The 18806-nt window shown below is 48.3% G+C and overlaps 1 protein-coding gene across 7 annotated transcripts in view; it reads right to left on the bottom strand.

Annotated features, from left to right (window-relative positions):
• Positions 1-17607, bottom strand: part of GTF2I (general transcription factor IIi) — a 99947-nt gene extending 82340 nt beyond the window's left edge. For 5 of the 7 annotated variants that reach the window (XM_044234211.1, XM_044234214.1, XM_044234212.1 and 2 more), the window contains exon 1: positions 17262-17603. The gene's annotated coding sequence lies outside the window, so the exon portion shown is untranslated. Of the gene's footprint in view, positions 1-17261 lie in introns of all 7 variants that reach the window. The other 2 variants (XM_044234217.1, XM_044234213.1) reach the window with 2 other exon arrangements.
• Positions 17608-18806: the final 1199 nt, after the last annotated feature.

Below are 18806 nucleotides of genomic sequence, written 5' to 3'. Positions count from 1 at the left end.
CTGAACTGTTCCTTGCCCGTCCCAGGGGGTCATTTCCCCGGGCAGGCTCTTCAAGGAACACAGTCCCTGCACCCCACACCCGGTAACCACTGCCCTCCCCTTCTTCCCAGAAAGAACCGCCGTCGCGCAGTGGCACTGACCACGCACGCCAAGGCCACACCCCAGGCCGCTGCTGACACAAGCTTATGGAGCATGAGGCATGACAGGCACTGGCACACTAAGCTGTGGGTCCCCAGACTCTGAAGCACTAAACCAACCACTTGCTTCCAAGTCCCCCTTCATCTCTGACCTTTTATTAAGCCCCCTCGTTTTTAAACAGCAGTTAGACCAAAAAGAAGGAGAAGGAGAAAGATCTATTCATTACACCCATCACGGTTTATGATCTTCTTCATACTCTCAACAACCCTGTAAGGGAGAAAAGGGTAAGAGCACAGAAGCGAAACAGAAGTATATTGGCAGAGCCCCGAAAAAAGAACTTCACAGGAGCCAGTGTTCTCATAAAACACTTGCGCAGGGGACGCCTGGGTGGCTCCGTTGGTTAGGCGTCTGCCTTCGGCTCGGGTCATGATCTCAGCGTCCTGGGATCGAGTCCCACATTGGGCTCTCTGCTCAGCAGGGAGCCTATTTCTCTGTCTCTCTTGTCTGCCTCTCTGTCTGCACGTGCTCACTCTCACTCTGACAAATAAATAAATAAAATCTTAAAAAAAAAAAAAAACACTTGCACAGAACAGGATGTGTGTGTGTGTGTGTGTGTGTGAGAGAGAGAGAGAGAGAGAGAGAGACCAGAAATGAACAAGAAAATCACCACTGAAAGCAACTAAAATGGGACAGTTAGCTCTGTACTCAAGGAAGGCTAATAGGCAGATTTCTATCTCTAAACCTCATTTGGGATATTCTTTGGAACAAAAAGGAAAAAGAACAAAATGATTATGCACTCCATAAGACAGTAAACACACACACACACACGAAAGAAAAGAAAAATTATTTTAAATGTGAGACCTATGACGAAGGCACATTCTTTCTGGTGTTTGGGAACACCACCTCCCTGGGATCACCATAATCCAAGTTCAAGGGATCAGGCTGCTTGGGCCACCCAGATGTGAACCCGGACCACAAACAGGGATGGTGACTATCTTACTCATCCCTCATCCAATTCGGGGTCTCATCTCACGGGGGGCGGGGGGATGTCTATTTGACCCCTAGTTTTGAGCCAGCTCGGGGCTTCCATTGCTGAGCCTCTCATCCCATAAAGTGGTATAATTAATTAGTAGGTACCTTCAGGACAAAAGTGATTTTCACTTCTACTGAGTTCCCACTTTCTTTCTCTTATTAGCCTTTCTGTATTAGCCCTTCCAAGTTCCCATCAACTTTTTGTTATTTATACCAGCTTTATTTTGTCATTTTAGAACCTTCTTATTAGTTCCACCCACCCTGAGAACCACATCTTTATTCTGAAGACTAATTTAGGAATTTTCCAGAACTATTTTAGACTGTAAGGTTACAAGTTCCTATTTCCAACCAGCCCACGAAAGGAATTTTTAATGCCTAAGTTAATTATTCAGCTGAAAGGATCCACAACTAGACCCGGAAACAGAGACATCATTAAAGTTCTCTCTACCCCACAGTCTTCACTTCTGGAGCAAATGGGTTTCTCTGCTAAGACAGAGGGGACAGTCACACGCATCTTTAGGCTCACCGCACACCCACACTGTGAGCCTACAGGCAACAGACTACCATTGTCTTCCCACTACAACGTGCTCAAGAGTTCTGGGGGCTTGTGTCGCGAGCCTGGTGTAACTGCAGGGGCTACGCGGAACAAAAGGATCCAGGGTTCCCTGCACCTGGCATTCTAGCTAGGACCACGTGGAACAGGAAGGCAGGCAGTTACTGAGAAGGCAAAGCAGGGGACGCCTGGCTGGTCCATCCGTACAGCCTGCGACTCTTGATCCCGGGGCTAGGAGTCCAAGCCCCACACTGGGCGTGGAGGCTACGGAAAAGAAAGCAGAGCAGGACACTGGTACCAGGGGAGAAGCAAGAGGGAGCCTAAGCAAATAGCAGCAACTTTAGTCTGCTGGACCTTCTTTCCCGTTTTTTCAGTTTACTCAATTCATGCGTTCTGAATGTCTTCTGACCTCATCTTTTGTTTCCCTGATTGGATTTCAAATCTCCCTTAGAACTTTCGGAGATGACCGTCACTGGACTGTTACTGTCTCCTCCATCTCCCATCCTGGGCAGCTACTGGTTAATGGATATGATGCTTTCTGATGCGTCCGAAACCAGACTCCAGCCAGTCTTGCCAATCTTCTTGGATTTCTTGTTGGAGATCCATTTCAAGGATTAGGTTTATCTGGGTCCTTACTGTTCGATCTGTTCTACCTCAAAATAAGCCAATAACCAATTCCATATAAATTTTCATTTGACCATACTACTTTTAATTTACTGATCCTTGGGGCGCCTGAGTGGCTCAGTGGGTTAAGCCTCTGCCTTCAACTTAGGTCTTGGGATCGAGCCCTGCATCTGGCTCTCTGCTCGGCGGGGAGCCTGCTTCCCTTCCTCTCTCTCTGCCTGCCTCTCTCCCTACTTGTGATCTCTATCAAATGAATAAATAAAATATTTTTTAAAAATTTACTGATCCTTGCTGTTCATGCTTAAACAGCAAAATAACAAAAAGAATATTTTATAGTGAGTCGGAGACTTCATGAAGATTTTCACATATGCCATTATCAGTCTAACAACAGCAGCAAAACACAAAACAAAAAACCCCCTGAGGTCTTTAGTATTTTTTATTATGTTGATCTCTAAAATATTACTAAACTGGGTGCCTGGGTGGTTCAGTCGGTTAAGCCTCTGCCTTCAGCTCAGGTCATGATCCCAGAGTCCTGGGATCGAGTTCCTTGCTGGGCTCCCTGCCCCGCAGAGCATCTGCTTCTCCCTCTGCCCCTCCCCTAACTCATTCTCTCCATCTCTCCCCTCCCCAAATAAATAAAATATTTATTTTAAATAAAATATTTCTTCTTTGTATTTGTATTTTGTTAATTTCAACAAGCATCTTTCCATTTCAATCTTACAACATGTGATCTTAGATCAGGGGGGAAAAATCTAGTGCAACCTCCTTGCTCCATTATGTTATAAATGAGAAGCCCAACCTGGAAAGATTAGCGGTCTTGCTGTGGCCATACGGACGGTTAACTTTTATAACAAGCAGCTGGAATCCGTACCTCCAAATTCCCAATTACCTTTTACATGCACAATAATAATCAAAGAAAAGAAGGTTAAATAGAGGAACCCAAGATAAATAATTATACAGTGATTAAAATTGTAATACGAGGCAATCCTGACAAGGCACTAGAGTAACAGCCACCCACTGCAAACAAACTGAAGCCAAAGGACAGTCCCCTTTTTGTGCAAGCAGCACAGACTGCAGGGACACTGAGGAATACTTCACATACCAGCATCAGTCACATTCTATGAAAAAAACAAAGGATTTGGTTCAAAGAAAAAATATGGAATTACAGGCCAAGTGTTTCTGTGAACACGTTAATTTGTGTCACAGAACTCTGCTGACAGGTACCATCAGGAGTCACCTTTCCTCTCCACAGCAAATAACAGCCCTCAGAGCTGAGTTTAAACAACAGTGTAACTTAGTAAAATTTTAGCAAAATCCAAGACCTAGGATCCAGTCCTCAACCAGGAGAAAATGGATTTAAACTGACAGAGGCAACAGGCCCACTATTCTATTCTATTCCCAAAACTTTATTTTCGGGGCGCCTGGGCTCAGTGGTTTAAAGCCTCTGCCTTCGGCTCAGGTCATGATCTCAGAGTCCTGGGATAGAGCCCCGCATTGGGCTCTCTGCTCAGCAGGGAGCCTGCTTCCCCCCCACCCCAATCTCTGCCTGCCTCTCTGCCTACTTGTGATCTCTCTGTCAAATAAATAAATAAAATCTTTTTTTTTTTTACTTTATTTTCACAATTTTCTATAAACTGCTAAGGTTCTCTCTGTTATTGTTACTTACAGTAAACAATTAAGATCTACCCACATAGCTATTTAAATACGGTGAAATAAACTTCGAGACTGCAAAAATCATTAACCTTCCTGACTCAATGTTTTGTACAAGAGCCATAACCCCTAAATCCCAGCCAGACACCTGGATGGATGAACACTGAGAAAATACTCAACAGCACCTAAAATACCAACCACAAGGGTACCGCCCACGGAAAACTACAGACAGCACTTAGGACAGGTAATGGTATTCAATTCTGTAATTATTCACCAGGTTTCAGAGGTAAAAAGAAAGTAATATTTCTACCAAGACAATCTTTCATCCAAACTTCTTCAGCTTCTGACCTCTACCCCAAAAATGAAGCGGGAGGCATCTGGCTGGTTCACTAGGTAGAACATGTAACTCTTTTTTTTTTTTTTTTTAAAGATTTTATTTATTTGACAGATCACAAGTAGGCAGAGAGGCAGGCGGGGGGGGGGGGGGGGCAGGCCCCCTGCTGAGCAGAGAGCCCAACGTGGGGCTCAATCCCAGGACCCTAGGATCATGACCTGAGCTGAAGGCAGAGGCTTTAACCCACTGAGCCACCCAGGCGCCCCAGAACATGTAACTCTTAATCTTAGGGTCATGAATTCAAGCCCCATGTTGCAAGTACAATCTACTTAAAATTTTTATTTATTTTTTTTGAAGATTTTATTTATTTACTTGACAGATCACAAGTAGGCAGAGAGACAGGCAGAGAGAGAGGAGGAAGCAGGCTCCCCACTGAACAGATAGCCCGATTAGGGGCTTGATCCCAGGACCCTAAAATCATGTCCTGAGCCGAAGGCAGAAAGGCTTTAACCCACTGAACCACCCAGGAGCCCCTCTACTTAAAATTTTTTAAAAAGGAGAGCCTGGGTGGCTCAGTCCTTAAGCATCTGCCTTCTACTCAGGTGACGATCCCAGGACACTGGGATCCAGCCCCGCATGGGGCGCCCTGCTCAGCCCGAAGCCTGCTTCTCCCTCTCCCACTCCCCCTGCTTGTGCTCCTCTCTCGCTGGGTCTGTCAAATAAATAAAATCTTTAAAAACAAATAAATTAAATAGATAAAATACATTTAAAAATGCAGTGTGGTTTTCCTGTATTGGGGATGCTCTTTATCCAGGCCCCGACTGAAGATCTCCTCCTCGGTGTTTTTGGAGTCCGATCCAGTCGTGCCGCGTTCTAGGAGACCTAGTCTCGGGTTATTATTTACGTGATGTAAAACTCAAATTTACCAACTCATTTCATTAAGAAATCCTAGTCAAGTCTTTGTGTTTTTTGTTTTTTATTTATTTGTCAGAGAGGAAGAGAGAGAGACAGACAGCACACAGGCAGGCAGAGAGGCAGGCAGAGGCGGAGAGGGAAGCCGGCTCCCCGCTGAGCAAGGAGCCCCATGCGGGACTCAATCCCAGGACCCTGAGACCATGACCTGAGCCGAAGGCAGCGGCTTAACCACTGAGCCACCCAGGCATCCCCTAGTCAAGTTTTGATTAAATTAGTAATGAAGGCACCATCATAGTCTCAAGTACACAAACCAACAGAAACATCTTCAGTGAGAAGTAAAAATAATTTCAAGTATCACTTAATTCTAAGGAAAATGTAAAACGGCACCTCAGACTTTTCAAAATAAATTGAATCCTAAAAAAGAAATTTCCTTGGGACACCTGGGTGCCTCAGTGGGTTAAAGCCTCTGCCTTCAGCTCAGGTCGTGATCTCAGGGTCCTGGGATCGAGCCCCGCATCGGGCTCTCTGCTCAGCGGGGAGCCTGCTTCCTCCTCTCTCTCTGCCTGCCTCTCTGCCTACTTGTGATCTCTGTCTGTCAAATAAATAAATAAAATCTTTTTAAAATAAATAAATAAATAAATAAATAAATAAAATTTCCTCAAAATGATGAGCACAAACAGAAAAGTTAAAATTCCTCATCTAAGATGTCACACATTTTGGCATAACAGGGTGCCTAAGATAACTGGAAAGCATCTAATGGTTCAATTAGCTGACTTTATCCTAAACAAGTTTCGGCTGCATTAAAGTCAATCTGGGTCATCATATAATACTGTATCCCCACAATCTTCTAGGCCGCCGAAATCCTTCTACCTCTGAAGCTGATGGCACCGAACACCTCCACGTTGTACCTATCATCACTAAGTGGTAAAAGCTAAAGAATCGGTTTCCCAGGAAACACTCCATCCTTAAATTTCAGGTACAGATACTACAGTCCGTTAGGGCCGCAAACCCAGAGCTTGGGGCTTCAACCTCCTTCAACCTGCTACCATTCGTCCAATGATATCTGCTCAGGAGCTGCTGCAGACGACCTGTTTCAGGTTAATTCACTGACCCTATTAATTTGGCTTCTGAAGGATATCAAAGACATTAACTTGATTTGTTTATTACCCAAGTGGGGCATTTGCCTGACTCATTTTACAGAGCAGAACTTTTTTTTTTTTTTTTTTAACATAAGAAGCTTCTACCTGGGAAAAACAAGGTAAACTGCTTGGGAATACAGAATTATTAAGTAGAATATAACAGAGATCTGACTGATCTTAATTCTCCATGTTCTTTAAACCGTACCATCTACTGTAAAATTTATTTTTTTAAAAAGACTATTTATTTATTTGAGAAAGGGAGCACAAGCGGGGGGGGCATCGGCAGAGAGAGAAGCAGGCCCTCCCCACCCCCAAGCAAGGAGCCTGATGTGGGAATCAATCCCGACCCTGATCGTGACCTGAGCCACCCAGGCACCCAAATTTAATCAGATTGGTAATGTTTCCCAAATTCCACTATTCACAATATTTAAATTCCAGAAAAACATTTCATTTTCTGAGATTTAGACAAAAACGATAATGGGATTTTTAGGTCCATGCGCTAACCTTCATTCTAAAAAATAAAAATCACCAGCCTCAAGAGAAAAAAAATCCTTAATTCTAAAAAAGAGAGTTTTGGGGATGGGAGGGATGGGGTGGCCGGATGATGGACACTGGGGAGGGCATGTGCCATGGTGAGTGCTGTGAATTGTGTTAAGACTGATGATTCACAGACCTGTACCCCCGAAACAAGAAACACATTACATGTTAATAAAAGTAATTAATTAACTAAAAATTTAAAAAGAGAGTTTCATTATCTCCAAAGTATTACCACAGAAAATACTCATTAACAAAGTAAATAAATTAAATCTTTAAAAAAAAAAAAAAAAAAACAAAGTAAAGCATGGCACACACCAAGTGATCAAAGTTAACCTAGTCAGGGACAAACAGACCTCACGTCCCACCCAACAGACTGTACCGAGAACACGGTGATATTCCTGCCTAAATACATCGGGCAAATCCAAGCTGAGGGACATTCTGTAAAACGACTACATCTTCAAAAAGGTCAAGGGCACCAATTTCAAAGGGCAAGGAACTGTTCTAAAGTGAGGTGTATTAGAGGAACAAGACAACTGAGTGAAAACTGGACTAGACAGAGCCTTTTGCTCTGAAGAGACATCTGGCAGAGCTGCCCTGGTTCAGGTTGTGAGCCTGGGTCCTGGGTTCCAGCCCCACATCGGACTCCCTGCTCAGTGGGGCGTCGGCTTCTCCCTCTCCTCTCTCTCCTTCTGCCTCCCCTTCTCAGGCTCTCTCGCTCTCAAATAAATAAATAAAATCTTTTAAAAAAAAAAAAAAGTGACATTTGGCAAATCCTGAATGGGGTGAAGGATATATGGGAAATTTGTTTGCTATCAGTTTCAGAGTGTCCCACATAATGTTTAAAGCACAAAGTACATATAAGCTAATCAAAATTTTTCTACTTTTGCCTTATCTCATGGGTGTTGAAGTCTTGCTGCCTTTTTTTTTTTTTTAAAGATTTTATTTATTCATTCGACACAGAAAGATCACAAGTAGGCCGAGAGAGAGGCAGGCAGAGAGAGAGGAGGAAGCAGGCGCCCCGCTGAGCAGAGCCCGATGTGGGGCTCGATCCCAGGACCCTGAGATCATGACCTGAGCTGAAGGCAGAGGCTTCAGCCACTGAGCCACCCAGACGCCGCAAGTCTTGCTGCTTTTGCTGTCAAAGGTAGGAAGAATGTCAGAACGGGGAGAAAGGCAAAGGGGGTTAAATAGTAAATTCCGATTACAATATATCTCTATTAGCTAAATAAAAGTGGAAATGGGCTATTTTTCTTTCTTTCTGCATTTGAAGGAGGGAGTGACTAGAAATTAACGAAGGTAAATAAGCCTAGAAGTGAAAGCACACATACTACACTTAAAAGGTTATCAAACTTCTCTACAAGACTGCACACAACTGGTAAACCAGGGGTGTTTTTTTTGTTTGTTTTTTTTTCAGATTTTATCTATTTATTGGACAGACAGAGATCACAAGTAGGCAGAGAGGCAGGCAGAGAGAGAGAGGAGGAAGCAGGCTCCCTGCTGAGCAGAGAGCCCGACGCTGGATCCCAGGACCCTGAGATCATGACCTGAGCCGAAGGCAGAGGCTTAACCCACTGAGCCACCCAGGCGCCCCAAACCTGGGCCTTTGTTACTGAGCATGAGTCTCTGCTCTAGACTGGGGCGGGAGGAGGAATCCTGCCACTCCAGCACTAACACAGCGCCTGGCACACAGTAAGCACTCTTGACACATGTGCCAATTCAACAATGAATCCTAAACTTCTGGTGGATGTTTTCCCCCCAATATTAGAACTTAGCCACATGGAGGCTATCAGATAGTAGCTCGCTGGCTAAAATGCCTAAGTCAGAAAGTGTAATCGATCATTTGATCCCAAGGAACTGTCTGGGTCACTCAGTCGATAAGCATCTGCCTTTGGCTCAGGTCATGAGGGTCATGGGATCCAGCCCCATATCGGGCTCCCTGCTCACCGGGAAACCTGCTTCTCCCTCTTCCACTCCCCCTGCTTCTGCTCCCTCCCTCTTTTCTTTAAGAAATAAAATTAGAAATCCCTAAGATGAACCACTGCTCAAGATGGATTTTTTCTTTTTAAGATTATTTATTTATTCATTTGACACAGAGAGAGATCACAAGCAGGCAGAGAGGCAGACAGAGAGAGAGGAGGAAGCAGGCTCCCCGCCGAGCAGAGAGCCCGACGCGGGGCTCGATCCCAGGACTCCGGGACCACGACCCGAGCCCAAGGCAACGGCTCAACCCACCGAGCCACCCAGGCGCCCCTCAAGATGGATTTTTTTTTTTTAAAGATTTTATTTATTTATTTGACAGACAGAGATCACAAGCAGGCAGAGAGGCAGGCAGAGAGAGAGAGGAGGAAGCAGGCTCCCTGCTGAGCAGAGAGCCCGACGCGGGACTTGATCCCAGGACCCCGAGATCATGACCTGAGCCGAAGGCAGCGGCTTAACCCACTGAGCCACCCAGGGGCCCTCAAGATGGATTTTTAAGTCAAGGTTTTTTAAGTTTTGATGGCTGGCTCTGCTTACGTTTTAAGATGTTTAATTCTTCATTTCTACCTGCTGCAATAAAGCTGGTAGTCATGTCAGTAAAACCCAAGCACTCTCAAGAAGAAACAAAATACATTTGGAAGGTTAAGATTTGAAATGACCTGTAACGGTTATATTTATGCCTAAAACTTTACACCCTTCAACACCACATTTTAAAAAACATGTTGAGATACCTAACAAAAATAGCTACATTTTCTTTCTTTCTTTTTTTTTTTTTTTAAAGACAGGTGAAAGGAAGAATTACAAAATAAAATGAAGCCAGGGAAAGAGAACCTGCCCAGCTGATGATCCCAAGTTCAGTCCTGAACTCCACAAGTAGCCAAAGCAATGTCCTTGAAAAACCACCAAAAAAGCACCTTATCAACTTTTCTTGGCACTAGAGTTTAAGAGAAAATGTTTGCAAATGCACAGATTATCCTTTTAAATTGACAGTCCAGATCTGGCTCTATCAATACACTAAGAATATATCCTTTTGACCTTATTGGACGCCTGGGTGGCTCAGTTGGTTGGACGACTGCCTTCGGCTCAGGGCATGATCCTGGAGTCCCGGGATTGAGTCCCGCATCAGGCTCCAAGCTCCATGGGGAGTCTGCTTCGCTCTCTGACCTTCTCCTCGCTCATGCTCTCTCTCACTGTCTCTCTCTCTCAAATAAATAAATAAAATCTTTAAAAAAAAAAAAAAGAAATTTAAAAATTATTTAGGAAAAAAAATTACTTAGGACTGGGAAAGGTAGATCAGTGTTCTTTTTCTAAATGTGCATGAATGGGAAGAGGAAATGAAAATCAAGTAACTATGACCTACAAAGTCCCATCTTTTTTTTTTGCTCAATGCACTGTTCACAGGTGGCAGGCAACAGGGCAAAGCTATCATGAACACCAAGTTTGGAATCAGACCGAAGTTCTGAATTCAAGTTCTAGCTCAAGTACTAAATATGACTGACCCTGGGATTCTTGAACCCCAAACTTACTACTCTGGAAAATGACAACAGTATGTGTACTTACCTCACAAAGTTATCGGACTGTAAGTTAAGTACCTGCTGGTGTTTCACACAAGCATTCAGTAAATTAACCATTTAAAAATTTAGATTTCAGGGTGCCTGGGTGAAGCCTCTGCCTTCGGCTCGGGTCATGATCTTAGGGTCCTGGGATCCAGCCCCCGCATCAGGCTCTCTGCTCAGCGGGGAGCCTGCTTCCCCCCCCCCCACCTCGTCCCCACTTGCCTCTCTGCCTACTTGTGACCTCTCTCTGTCAAATAACTTAGTAAAAAATTTTTTAAGAATTTCAATTTCAGGGCGCCTGGGTGGCTCAATGGGTTGAGCCGCTGCCTTCGGCTCAGGTCATGATCTCAGGGTCCTGGGATCGAGTCCTGCATCGGGCTCTCTGCTCAGCAGGGAGCCTGCTTCCCTCTCTCTCTCTCTGCCTGCCTCTCCATCTACTTGTGATTTCTCTCTGTCAAATAAATAAATAAAATCTTTAAAAAAAAAAAAAGAATTTCAATTTCAGGGGCGCCTGGGTGGCTCAGTGGGTTAAAGCCTCTGCCTTCGGCTCAGGTCATGATCCCAGGGTCCTGGGATCGAGCCCCGCATCGGGCTCTCTGCTCAGCAGGGAGCCTGCTTCCCTCTCTCTCTCTCTCTGCCTGCCTCTCTGCCTACTTGTGATCTCTGTCTGTCAAATAAATAAAAAGATCTTTAAAAAATAAAATAAATGAATAAATCTACAAGTAAGTAAGTAATAAAGAATAAAATAGGCAAATTCATAGAGACAGAAAGTGTATGAGAGGTTACCAGAGGCTGGGGGAGAAGAGAAATGGTGAGTTATTGCTTAATGGGTACAGAGTGTCTATTTGGGGTGGGAAAAAACACAAAAGAGTTTAGAAACAGTGGTGATGAACTGTACAACATTCTGAATGTAATTAATGTCACTGAGCAAAAATGCTTAAAAAAAAAAGAAAAGAAAAGCTTAAATATACTTCAAGGGCACAAAGGAAGAGAAGGAACAGGAGGAAGAAGTGAAGCGAGCGAGTTTCCTGACAACTGTTCAGCCAGTTTTCAAACTCATTCCAGAACGAGGGTCAATTTCTATTTCCTCACTTATACAGTGGGTATAATACATGCTGCCCTCCTTCTTTGTCACATTACCGATGACATAATGTAACTGAAGTGTTTGCTGCCGGGCCACAAGTAAGACAGCTACGCCTTCCTTTCCTTCTTTAATTACCCTGGAGAATGACGACGACTTTCAGCTCCTTTACTACTTTCTAACTCAATATGCCAACATCACCAGTAGGGAAAGAGGGTGCTGCCTCTAAAACCGGTGAGGGCTGAAGACAAAGTAGGCGCAGTGAATTTATGCACTGAGTAAACAGGTCCAGAAGCCTATTTTTCAATGATAAATTCACTCTTCACAAGGTAGACAGGTTTCATCTCCATTACACAAATTTGTAAGTTCTCAGCTCGCCTGAAGCAGATACCCCAAATAAAACCAAACTCTTCCCTACTCTGTAGAATTATACTATGATATAATCACATACATGAACTTTTAGGGGAAAAAAGAAACACATTATTTCCTTTAGCCCTTCTACAAATACAAAACAATTCAACAGTTACAAGGAAAAGAATCCCAAGAAGTCCCTGCCTTTCCAGAGCTTATATTCTTCAGTGTGGGGAGATGAACCCTGTCGTCAGTATTACTGGGACAATGTTGATTTCCTTAGAAAATTCAGTTTCTCCGAAGTATTCAACACAGTGCTTTTATGGCTAATTTTACTGAATACTTTCTGTCGGCCACATACCATCCCAAGCCCTGTCTTTTGCTCAATCCTCACAACAACCTGTAAGAGAAACGGGGTTCTCTCATCACCATCCCTGTTTTTTTAAACAGGGAAAATGAGGCACAAAACAGTGTAGAGAATTGCTCAAGGTTAACGACCAGGAGGTGCACCAGGCAGGATCAGAACCTGTGTCTAGGTCACAGTCTTCTCCCACGATCATAAACACATTTTGCCTCTTAAGTTACATTTTAAACAAACTAATTCTTTAAAAATCCTCTATAGTTTTTGGTTTTTGGTTTGTTTTTTTTTTAAGATTTTATTTATTAGAGAGAGAGCAGGACCTCTCTCTCTCCTGGGAGAGGGAGAAGCAGAGAGAAACCTTCTGCTGACTCCATCCTGAGCCCCACACAGGGCTCGATCTCACAACCCTGAGCCCTGAGATCACTACCTGAGCAGAAACCAAGAGTCAGACCCTCAATGAACTGAGCCACCCGGCGCCCCAAAAGCCCTCTACAGTTTTCAGTCAAGCTACAACCAAGGAACAATGAGTCAATTCTCCCATCAACTAAAAATCCCTGGCTCTTTCGAACTTTCTCTTGTGTTCCCACTCTGCCAAAGTGAAAAAAGCAGAAGAGTTAAGTGCCAGCAAGAAAACACAAACAAGCCAGAGTAGAAAAACAAGGACTGAAGAAACAAAGAGAAAAAAAGAAAACAAACACAGGAAAACTGCCGGGGCGAGAGTTCCAGCAAAGCACAGACAAGAGAGAGGAGAATGGTAGTAAAGGGCAAAAAAAAAAAAAAAAAAAAGGAAAATGAAAGTCAAGACTCTACCATCAGTACTTGTGATGATTTTATCCACATCATTTTTCCACTGTACTTACAGCCTTTAAATACTAATTCTCAATTTTATTCCCTAGACAAGTCACCTCAGGCTACACTCTGGCCAACTGAGTATTGTGCAGGCTGTGATGTTGCCACTTAGACCGCCTTGAGGGGCGCCTGGGTGGCTTCGTGGGTTACAGCCTCTGCCTTCGGCTCAGGTCATGATCTCAGGGTCCTGGGATAGAGCCCCGCATCGGGCTCTCTGCTCAGCGGGGAGCCTGCTTCTACATCTCTCTCTGCCTACTTGTGATCTCTCTGTCAAATAAATAAGTAAAATCTCAAAATAATAATAATAATAAACTGCCTTGAGGGGCGCCTGGGTGGCTCAGTATTAAGCATCTGCCTTCAGCTCAGGTCAGGATTCCAGGGTCCTGGGATCAAGCCCCATATCGGGGTCCCTGCTTCTCCTTCTCCAGCTCCCCCTGCTTGTGTTCCCCCTCTCGCTGTCATAATAAAATCCTAAAAAAAAAAAAAAAAAAAAAAAAACCTTGATTACAAGAAATCTCAACTTCACAATTATAACCAACCAACGGATTTCATTTCCAACTTTCTTTCAGTTAGTAACAATGAATAAGCTTCACCCAATGAATGTATACAACTTTTGAAGAAAAATGATCCAATGCTCGCTCATCAGTAGATTACTACTGATAAAACTTCTGGCAATTACTCTTGGGGTAAATTGCCTCTAATGTATTTCTAAAACAGTATTTCTAGCAGAAATACTGTCCTCAGAGTATTCTCAACTCTTCAGAAAAATTTTTTTCGCTTAGACATACATAAAAATCACTTGATCGGCATCTGTTTAAGCCAGCGGTCAAAACAATTTCATGTGAATTATACCACAACAGTTACCAAGAGAATTGCAATATTTTAAAATGCATGTTTTCAATGAAGAAACCACGGCAGAACCAAGTCAGGTAGAATGCAATGCAGAAGCTAGCCAACACTAATAAAGGGAAAAGGTTAAGTGTTTAGTAATTTTTCAGTGTCTTATTTACAGCTCCTTTAATAACAACCTGGAGAAAGGACCCTTGTCCTCTAGGCTTTGGGTTGGAACACACAAGCCATCCATGCGTCGTCAAAAATGACAGAACATTCCTCCTACCTAACTTGAGTCACTTTCTCCAGAAGGAAATCCATTACAATGAACTCAAAACTCTTTCTCAAGACTTGTGCCCCAAGAAAAAGAACCTCAGAACCTACAAATTTAATGACCGTCTTTGTAGTCATTCTTCAAAGTAAACCAAATGGGGGTGCCTGGCCGCTCAGTCAGTGTGCAGAGCGCCACTCCTGATCTCAGGGACCGGGGTTCAAGCCCCCGTGGGGAATACAACCTATATTAAAATAAATAAGTAAATAAACCAAACCACTGGAAGTGCCTGGGGCTTGGGAGGAGGGGTGGGTGGGGAGACTCAGGGCTGCAGGAGATCAGCGCCTCCCGAATCTCAGTATCAAGATCAGGCCCTATCAGGCCTTTCAGATTTCCCGATTACACTCGGTGGTGTGAAGGGATGCTTCAGCCATCTCTGGGAGGAGGTAATAAATGCCAATGCTGTAAATACATTACAAAATGATTGAGAATAGGAAAAAAAAGCCAAGATTATTTAGGTTTCTAATTTTGTCCTGTACTTTTAAATCCATGCCTCCTTTTAAAACCTGAGATGAAAATCTAGAGTAGGGGCGCCCGGGTGGCTCAGTGGGTTAAGCCTCTAACTTCAGCTCAGGTCATGATCCCAGGGTCCTGGGATCGAGCCCCGAATCGGGCTCTCTGCTCAGTGGGGAGCATGCTCCCCCCTCCCCAGCCTATTTGTGATCTCTGTCAAATAAATAAATATCTTAAAAAAAAAAAAAGAAAGAAAATCTCTCAGAGTAAATTTCCTACACTCATAACTGGATTTTGCACCGTAGTCGACAGCTCTCAGAGCGCCACCAGTGCAGGGAACCACGCAGCACCGCCTGGAAACTAGTTAGAAATGCAAATGACAGGGCGCCACCCCAGACCTGCAGAATCCCAACGTCTTGGGTGGGGCTCCACACTTGTGTTTTAACAAGCCCTCCAGGGGTTGCTGGTGCTCACGGGCTTAGGAGTTGAGAGTCAGACCCGCTAGGATCAAATCCTGGGGTAAGGCTGACTTGCTGAGTAATCAGGAGTAAATTACTCAGCTTCTCTAGACTTGTTCCTCATCGACACAAGGGAATCACCGGGTTGTTTTCAAGATTAAATAAGAAAATAAACGTTAAGCGCTCAGGAGGGATGCCGGGCACCTGTTGCTGCTGTTACTCCCCTATGCAAAGCCCTGTGACCGTCTGTACACTGAGAGAAGAGACAAAGGTAGAAAAGGCTTAATCCCTACCCTCCTACCCACTGACGACCTAGGCAGACACGAGTGCACGGGGCAGAACCAAACACACTCACAGGGGAACTGAAGATACCCTCCTAGAAGGGGCACACAAGCTGACCGGGACACCTCACGAAGAAATCAATTCTGACCCAACAATGCAAGGGACAGCTTTCAGTGACTGGCTGCGAGGAAGAACAGAGTCCCAAAGTCTGCAGAAAAAGTCCATCCAGACGAAAGGTGTGAGCCAAAGTCCAAAGGAGGCAAAAGGGAATTCTGCGCCAGGCGGTACCATTCGGGAGCTGAAGAATGGACAAAACGGGGGCGCCTGGGTGGCTTAGGTCGTGATCTCAGGGTCCTGGGATCAAGTCTGACATCAGCCTCTCCACCGCTGGGCACGGAGCCTGCTTCCCCCCTCTCCCTCTGCCTGCCTCTCTGCCCACTTGTGATCTCTCGTGTCAAGTAAATAAGCAAAATCTTAAAAAAAAAAAAAAAAGGAGGGTATCTTGGGGGCGCCTTGGTGGCTCAATGGGTTGAGCCTCTGCCTTCGGCTCAGGTCATGGTCTCAGGGTCCTGGGATCGAGCCCTGCTCCGGGCTCTCTGCCCAACGCAGAGCCTGCTTCTCCCCCCTCTCTCTCTGCCTGCCTATGATTTCTCTGTCAAATAAATAAAATTTAAAAAAAAAAAGGAAAAGAATTGACAAAACAAATATGCAGACGTAGTAGCGCATAAAATGTCATTCCCCGTCCTAGGCCTCAGCCTCGAGGGAAGGCTCGGCCTCCGCAGGGTCCCCCGAGGCACCCTCGTTTGCAAACCAACTTCCCCTTCGGATTCCCGAGCGCCCCAACACGGCTCTTCCGCCCTCGGGCCCGTCCTGCCATTGTCTGCGGCGCGGCCAAAGGCGGGGAAGGGAGACGTCCGCTCGGAGCCCCGCATCCGCGGCGGCGGGCGACGGCTGCGGCCGCACAGGACACCGGAACGTCCTGAGCCGCGCGACAAAGAACACACAACTCGCTTTCCTGAAGGGCGCAACTTGCACGAAGGAGGGGACAGGTTCGTCCCTCCCCGAACCCCGCCGCGGTGCCGGCGCAGGCCGCGCGGCTTCTGGCCAGGGCCTGAAGCCCGAGGCTTTCCTTCCGGTCATTGTGTCCATTTCCCCCGAAGAGCAGGCCCCGCGGGGACGCCGCGCCGGCCGGGCCCGGGACAAAGCCCCACTCGGGGCTCCACCTGGGCGCGGGCAGGGGCGGGGAGGAGCGGGCGCGGGGAGGAGCGGGGGCGGGGAGGGGCGGCGCGGCCCGGCCCGCCTGCCCGCCGGCCGCAGTTACCAGGCAGCGCCGCGGCGCCGCCCCGGCCGCCCGCCGGCCAATCGCGCGCGTCTGCTGCCCGGGCGCACGAGCCCCGGAGACACCAGGCCGAGCGCGACCCCACGGCTCGGGCCTGGCACCGCGCGCGCACCCGCACCGCCCGAGCCGGCCAATCAGCGGCCGGGCATGCGCAGCCCGCAGGCTCGCTCGCGCGCGGGCCTCACGCGTGAGCCCCCCCCACGCGGCGCCGGCGCGCGCGCCCCTCCCCCACGCGCACCCAGGCGCGCGCGTGCAACTGCCGTCCCCCGCGACCGCGGCTGCTCCTGCCCCACCCCCCACGCCGGCGATCCGGGGTGTGCGGGGGGGGGGGTGCCGGCCACCCCAACTCGGCCGCCGACGACCCCCACACCCGTCGGGGGCAGGCCCCGGAGGGGGCGCGTCTCGAATAAAGGCCCCGCTCGTGATGGCAACCGGGGCGGGGGACGGGGGCTGAGGCGACAGGGACTCACCCGAGTGCAGCCGCCTCCAGGCAGCGCCGGGGCTGGGGGAGCCGAAGGGAAGCGAGTGTGGGCCGCGCGCGAGCTGCGGCCGCGGCGGGGCAGCTTCGGGCTGAGGCGAGCGGGCGAGCGGGCAGGAGGTGAGAGGGCGAGGGGCCCGGGCGTCTCGGCCGAGCTCCTGTCACCGCCGCATGGCCGCCCCGGCAGGGCCTCGCTCAGCGCCGAGATCCGATCACAGGGGACCGAGGGAGAGGCCGGGGTAACCGCGGCAGGCGGGCGGCCTCAGCCAGAGAGCGCGTGCGGGGAAGCGGGGGGGCGATCGGTGGCCCCTTTTCTCTGCTCTCCGAGCTTCTCTCTCACCCTCCTCCTCCTCCTCCTCCTCCTCCTCTTTTTTTTTTTTTTTTTTTTTGTTCCTCGAAGGCGCGCTGCGCGTGCGCACCCGCAGCGCCGCCCAGCGGGAGTTGTAGTTTCGGGTTCGTCCCCACCAACGCGACGGCGGGGGCGGCGGACTACGACTCCCAGGAAGCCTCGCGCGGGCGAGCCCCGAACCCGGGGACGCGGCGAGCGCAGCGCCCGGCCCTCTCCGGCAAGGACTGTCAATGGAGGCGCGGGTGGTGGGAGCAAGAACATGGCTGCACCTGGGGCCTGCGCGGCCGCCCGGGTGGGGGAGGGGAGCCGGGGCGCGGGGCGCCTCTCTAGGCCGGGGCAGGCGGCCCCCGCTTGCTCAGCGCGGCGCTGCCGCCGGCCTCAGCCACCGTCCAGGGCTCGCACTCACTGTTGCACCCGAGATTCCCCGCCGATGGCGAGGCCGGAACGCGGCGAGGGCCGGGGCGTCCCCAGGCCGGCCTGCCCCTCTCGGTGCTCCGCCAAGGGACCTCCTCCGCCCTGCACCCCCCTCCGGGACACAAAGAACTCCTCTGTTAGTTTTGAAAGCTCGCCCCCCAAAGCGGCCGGAGGAGACTTGCCCCAACTTGGGACGGGGCGACGGGAGGGGACGCTCCTGCTTTTCTTGACCCGCAACCCCCCGCCCCGCCCCCGCCCCAGGCTCTCGTCCCGCGCCCTCGCTGGACGCGGAGAAGCCAAGTGGAGGGGAAGCCACGGAGCGAGCGCGGAAAACCTGCCCCGCAGCCCGCTCGTTTTGTTCGGTCAACCGCGCCGAGATGCGACCGAACATCCCGCCCCCCCCCGCCCTCCACCCCCCCCAATTATTCTTTCAACTTGGGGAGCCTTCGAGAATGTCGAGAAGGACGAGACCTGGCTCTCGCCCCTCCGTGGAACTCAGAAGTTTTGCAAAACTCGAGCCCGGAGGTCGTTAGGGGGTTCTGCAAAAGCACGAGACCGAGCGATGTCGCGATTCCTGTCCTCGGCGGGGGCGGGGGGGGGACCCCCACGCCGGCCGCCCCCCCACCCCCATCTCCACCCCCACCCCCACCCCCTCCTCCTCGGTAGGTGGCGACCACGGCGCTTTTTCCAGCCTTTGTCGCTGGAAAGAAAACTTTCCGAGCAGCCAGTCTTGTTTGATGTAGGTCCAAGAGCTGCCCTCGGAGTCCTCGTTCA

This window comes from Neovison vison, chromosome 14, assembly GCF_020171115.1.
Source record: "Neovison vison isolate M4711 chromosome 14, ASM_NN_V1, whole genome shotgun sequence".
NCBI lineage: Eukaryota > Metazoa > Chordata > Mammalia > Carnivora > Mustelidae > Neogale > Neogale vison.
This window is presented reverse-complemented; position numbering and strand designations above follow the sequence as displayed.